This window comes from Scomber scombrus, chromosome 8, assembly GCF_963691925.1.
Source record: "Scomber scombrus chromosome 8, fScoSco1.1, whole genome shotgun sequence".
NCBI lineage: Eukaryota > Metazoa > Chordata > Actinopteri > Scombriformes > Scombridae > Scomber > Scomber scombrus.
The window spans coordinates 19,317,720-19,324,515 of NC_084977.1; positions in this window are offsets into that span (position 1 = coordinate 19,317,720).

Below are 6,796 nucleotides of genomic sequence, written 5' to 3' on the forward strand. Positions count from 1 at the left end.
TCAGTTGCTATAATAAGATTAGAATGTGCTAATTTGTGAAGCAGTATTATCTAGTACTTCATTGCAAGAGTTGAAAGAAGAGGAAAGAAATTTCAGACTTTAAGGGAAAATGGCTTAAAGAGCAATTTAACACCAGTGATGTCCTGTTTGTTCTGCTCTTCTATTCTACCCTTAATCCTTACCCCCTTAATCCTGTACTTGATGTTTACAGTATATTGGTGTGCAATTAGAGAAGAAGCTTTAAATACAAAGCCAAGGATATTCAGTGGTTGCAGCTTTTTGCAGCGGTCAATGTGATGTGTTAGGAGTTTAGTAACTACAATGTTTTTAGTAACTCACAGTTCAGTTTTGACTGCATCTGCTCTCAACTCAAGTATCAACTACACAGATTGTGATTTTTGCATCCTTCGGATGGTTGCACTATTACCGGATTGGTGACCACAGTGTGTCTGTCTGCACCTGAGACTGTGTGTGGTTTTACCCCTGGCTGTTCATGCTTACTTTCATGTCTTCATACTCAGCTGCAAAATTGTGCGTGTCTTCAGAGGAGACGGTTTTGCTGTGTTGACATATGAACTCCCTCCCAGCCAGACGGGGAGCAGAAAAAAGGATTAGCGGCAGGTTTTAAAAAAATCTAGACATGCTTGACAACAACAATACAAGCACACCTCCTACCACACATGCTACAGTGGTCTTGTGTGATGTGATGAAAACCATTACATACTGTAAGCTGAGAGGCATGGCAGCCAGTTGGAAGACATGCACAGGCACAGCAAAATCCAATAGCTATCACTACTCCTGGCACACACTGTGCTGTAAAGAAGCAGCACCTGCACGTTATATTCTAAATAGCACAAAATCAAATGTAAAGATGACACATTATCCAATTCACTTTATTTCCATGGAGAGTATGTAAGAAAGTGTGGTGTTTTATATTTTGCCTTGATTTTTGTTTCCAAGTGTTCTAACCTCTCCCTAATGACACAGCACATTGCTTTTGTAGGGAAATTTGGACTCTCTCACAGTGTTTTAGTGAAACAACCGATTAAGTAAATTATTTTTTTTAGAACTTACTACCACTTGTCCACAACCTGCAACCCACAACTGCTACTACAGGTAGTGATTTTGAGAGGGACAGTGCTCAGCTCATGTACACTCATTACAATCAGGTGTGGGATATACATGCAAGTAGAGAGTAACATAGGACACCAACATCAAATGCTTGAGTTGAATCCATTAGTCAAAAGACAACTTACTGTGCACTGCAATGCATTTTGGTCTGTTTAGGTCTTAATAAATGGAGACAGTGTTATTGTCGAGTGGAACATGTAAGTACAAACGAAGATCATGTTCCTCTGGTCTTGTGTCTGTGTGGGTTCTCTCTGTGTACTCTGTCTTCCTCCCACAGACCAAAAACAGGCATTTTAGGTTAATTGATTATTCTAAATTGCCTGTAGGTGTGAATGTTAGAGTGAGTGGTTGTCTCTAGCTATTTTATATATTAGCCCTGTGACTGACTGGCGACCTGTCCAGAGTGTGCCCCGCCTCTTGCCCAATGTCAGCTGAGATTGGCTCCGGCTCCTCCATGACCGTCTAGAGGATAAGCACAAAAATGGATGGATGCTTATATGTTCTTTGACACCAAAATGTTTACTTGGTGCTTACTGCTTATGGTCTATGAAATGTTTCTTTGAAGTGAATGGTAGCTCATCTTACAGTCTTCAGTTTTCTTTAAGTAGTAAATTTTATACACCCATTAGCTGACCCACGTGCATTATTTTTGTGCCTCTGGCTGCTAAATTGCTCCCCTTATAGCACTTAGGGGGTCACATCTCCTTGCTCAAGGGCAGAAAAATAGTAATTACTGGGTGAGTTTTAGTGGGAAACAGACATCTCGTACACCTTCCTGTTTAGACTTTCCAAATTAGTTTGATCTGCCAACCCTCTGGTCAAAAGCTCAATTCTCTTTCTGTTAACTTACCACTGTGGCTTAGCTGATTTTTCCTCAGGACATACAGCCTCTCACTGGACTGGTGATTATTGCCAGACTTTTATTGCCTTTGCCAGTGAACATTCTCTTTCTACACACACACACACACACACACACACACACACACACACACACACACACACACACACACACACACACACACACACACACACACACACACACACACACACACACACACATACACACACACACACACACACAAACACATTATGCGCATGCACAAGCATGCATGCCTGCACACAAGAGTGTACGCGGTTCACCTTGAACACACAGGTACCGATGTTTTTCCCAAAGGACTTTGAGAACAGTGGAGGGGAATTGAATCGATTTGGTGATAGTGGAGACAAACTGTGATTATGGTAATATGTCTTTGTTATAGCATATAGAAACTTGAAAAAACACAGCTAGGCTCTAAAAGGGACACAAATTTCTCACTACTATCCTCTTTTGTTGCTTCCTCTTTCATCCACCATGTCCTCCTTCGTCTGTTTCCTTCATTTTAATCCTCACCACCATCTGCCCCCTGCTCTGAGGGTCAAAGAGTGGTCATGTTTGCTAAATTGAGTTCAGATCTGGTGAGAAATCATGACATACTGTAGGTTTTATACAAAGCCATGCTGTTCCTTCCCTCAATCATATTTTGCTTCCTGCACAAACTCTCTGCTCCTCTGTTATCCTCCTCCATCCTCCCTGCAGACACAAACTCATGACTGAGGAAATTAAGTGCGCGTGCTATCAATGGAGCCTATAAGCAACACACTGTTCATGTTGGCTGTTGGCCACATTGGTCCCACACACCATGCATTTCATTGCAATATGACAGTATGCTCACCTGAATGATTACATTTTATTTTATATAGTTTCTTATTTACTGGTAATATATATGCACATAAACAGTTTTTTTTTCCATACAGCTTGCTGTTGCTGTACTTACAGTGAAGCTTATACTGGCATAACTGCTTCTGTTTTATCTTCAGCTGAACCTCTTTTTGGCTTGTTGATCATAATGTAAAATGTACCTTAACCACAATAAGCATGTACTGTACAGTAAAGGCTACAACATGATGTATGTAATGGTCAACCCATTATCTTTCCCAGATCATCAAATACTTATGCTTTGTCACATCCCTCTGCCCCCAATGCAGATCCATAGGGTTCCCTTTGGCATCTGTGCAGCGATGCACCGGGCTTTTACCTAAATCCAATGTAGACACATAAGAACTGAGGACCCACCGTTCAGAAGTATTTTCCTCACTATCAATTCACATGTTTAGGTTTTCTTTCAATAATATCCTCAACATTTCTCAGTACAAAAACACAAAAGTCTCCTTGATAATTCAACAATACAATAAGCTAATGGTATGGCCATCAGTTTTAATTATTTATCAGTTTACATCGGACTTAGTTGAAAGCCCGGTGAATTGTTTCCTTGCGATGTAGCTCTATTCACAAGATCACACAAGAAACCATCTTGTCAAGCGTCAAGTTGTCAATTATAAGTCAATTAAATCAGAACTGGAAAGTATTTATGTGACTACATGGCAAAATACACAGACTTGCTTGCTAGATTTCAGAGTTCCTCAGACTTTTTGTGTTTCCCTCTGGGCCCTTTCCCACATAAGGTCCACTGATCTGATTGGGTCAAGTTGGTTGAGGTTATCACTGTGATTGATAGTGATAGACAGATGGTTCATCCAATCACCTGCCAAGTATTTTATGAAAGGGCCTGCCCTTTTCCAAACAGTTTCCAAGGATGGCTTCTTAGATGGTTCTGTGTAACAAACCATCTGGCATGTCAGGTTAGGTGCGTCACTATACACATACCAAAGGGAACCCTGTGCTATGAAATGCAAAGTGTCGATATTTGATGACCTGGGAATGAGAATGGAATGGAATGAGTAGTGTATATGAAGAAGAGAGAGCTACAGCTTAACATTTCCACTGCCACCATCAATACATCCAAAATCACTTAGTTTGTATTATTTTTCTGTGTACTGAGTGTTTATCACATTAAAAATAAAAGGCCTTTAAGTTGGCTTGAGTAGTAATACAGGCAAAGTCTTTTATGTTTTCATTTGAAATCTAAAAAGCTTTTTGAGGACTGAGATGTAACACATGTACATGCACAATACAGAAGTGAGGATACTGCCAGCTGTGATGAATAGCTTTCAATCAGGCCACAAAATGGGTTCATACACCTCTTGGAAAGGGTTTAGTCAGATAATTGCTGTTAGGAAGAAAAGCTATTCGGATTACTTTGTAGGGAAGTCATTACAATATGATGGGGTTCATCAGTCACATGCATAAAAATACATTTAACCTTGTGAAAGATTGAATGTCTTTTTGAATACAATTTAAAAATAATTTATATCCATCTAAGATCAGTAAAAGTTAAATTTAATTAATGTGAGTTTTGAAAATGTTTGAGGTTATTTAGTACTTTGCTGGCCGAGGATCTGGAAAATCAGAACATTTATCATCAATCTGTTGATATTTTCAACCAGCTAAGTCTGGATTAAAGAAAACAAATCTGTGAGCAGCACTTTGTGAACAATCTGTAAAAAAATATGCACATCAATATGGTACAGTAGTATACATAATATTTCTTAAGCAGTTTTCAGCTCATCAGAAAAGATACCATCACACTTAATACAAGCAGAAGAAAACAGAAAGTCAAAAACTCATCAAGAGCCAACTGATGATTTCTTAGCACCACCCACACATCCACAGATCACAGACAAGTGATCTCTGGAAAGTGCAATACAACAAAACCACAGCAGTGACTAACAACTTCAGATTTGCCACAAACAAAAATCACATAACACAGGTGACACATTATATCCTAGATCTATATGAGCACAGGTATAGTTCCTACCTAGTTTTGCATATACCATTCAAGGCAATGGATGCTGGGAGTTGTTGTTACATTGAGCAGAATAAGTAGGTGGGATAGAGTGCTTATTTTTGCCATGTTCTTAAATTGGCTGCTAGAGCAAAATTTATGTTTTCAATTGATTTAAAAAAAAATGAAACTATCAATAAACACGTTTGTGGAAAATATCCATGACCTAAATACTTAAATAGGCCATTTGGCAAATATATACAAAAAATCTAACAAACAACAAACCACAAAACAGAATTAAAAAAAAAAGTCTGAACAACTGAAAAAACAAACGGCTCCATAGAAACAAATGTTGTTGTCGTCGGGCCCCCCCCCCTACTTTTGCTGTTTATCACCCCTGTGTGTCAGTGAATGAACACAATTTAACCTGTCCTAAGCCACTTACCACCTAGATCAGGGCAGGTGTGCCAGCTGGCATGATGGGTGGGAAGTAATCCTATCTCCAGTTAGCACTTAAAGCTTGCCCAGCCATGCCGTACAGTCAGTGTACCTGCATGTTTTGCCCTGTCCTGAGGCAATTAACCTGCTTTGGAACAGAAGGATGGAGCCACATCCTCCCTCTTCCTCCAACCACTAATCAAAGCACACCAAACCTCACTGCAAAGCTGTTTATTTTTTGTAAGCAACATTGCCATTGTTTTGTTGTAATTAAAGATTAGAGACACTGCAAAACGGATGTATTGCATAGCCCAATTGTATTCAGTTAGTGATTATTAATTAAACAACAGCAACAAAAGAAAAAACAAAACAAAAAGAAAACAAACAAAACCAATATAATATTATATAGAATACTTGAGACCAAATGGAGTCATCTACTGATTTTAGTGCTGTGGAGGCAACAGAAAGTGTTAGATACCTTTGTCCCTCATCTAGAAAACAAAAGGGTCAAATGAAAATAAGGAAGATATGCAAAAATGTTAGTCACATGTCTAAAAGAAACACATTTAGAATCAATATGCAGTGAAACACACCTCAGATAATCATATTATCCACCTGCATAACACATGTGACCAAGCCAGGCTGACTTGTGGGGGTTACAGTACAGCTGACTATAAGGTAGCTGTCACTATTGTGCCATTTCTTGCATCTTCTACTCCCAGAGCTCCTACATTATGCTGGTCAAAATCAAGCCCAGAGAATCTGCAGTTCAATGTTTTGAAATACTTGTTGTAGTAAAGCATTACAACATATATGGCTGTAAAACTACAAATATAATTTGCTGAGCGTCACACACATTCAGAAGAAAAAATGATAATGAGCTTGTGCTATGGTTGGGGACATAAACTTTTTTTTGTAGAGGGGGAGCATTCTTGTTTGAGAACAAGTAAACCACCATAATATGAGTCCTCAGTCGAGGTTTCTTACATCAGTGTTGAAACTGGAGCTGTCTGGGGTGAAGACAGGTCAAGCACATGCTTAAATTGTTGGCTTGTCTGAAGCAGTGGGGTAACATCACAAGGTCATAGCCAAACTGGGAGTGTGGCACCAGGGGTCAGCATGCCATTAGGCTGGGGCTACAGGACTTATTGTGCCCTTGCACCCCTATAGGTGTTCTGTTCTACGCGTGCAATCAACCAGACACTCACCTTTGCACTTAAGCCCTGTCTGCTTCACACATATGATACTGCTGTAGTTAAACAGATGGTAATGATTTGTTGATTTTGATGAGATTGTGATCATATGTTCAATATGGTGATTCAGTTATTAGTATATAATATACACAAATTACTTTTTTGCCTCTGCTTTTTACTAACTTGGAGATACCGACGCGTGTGGTATGTTAATGTGTGTTTTTGTGTCTGTCTGACTAATTTCAAAAGATAAATCAGTGGTTTTATTATGACAGCATAATAATACATGATCTACAACTATTCCACCTTTGA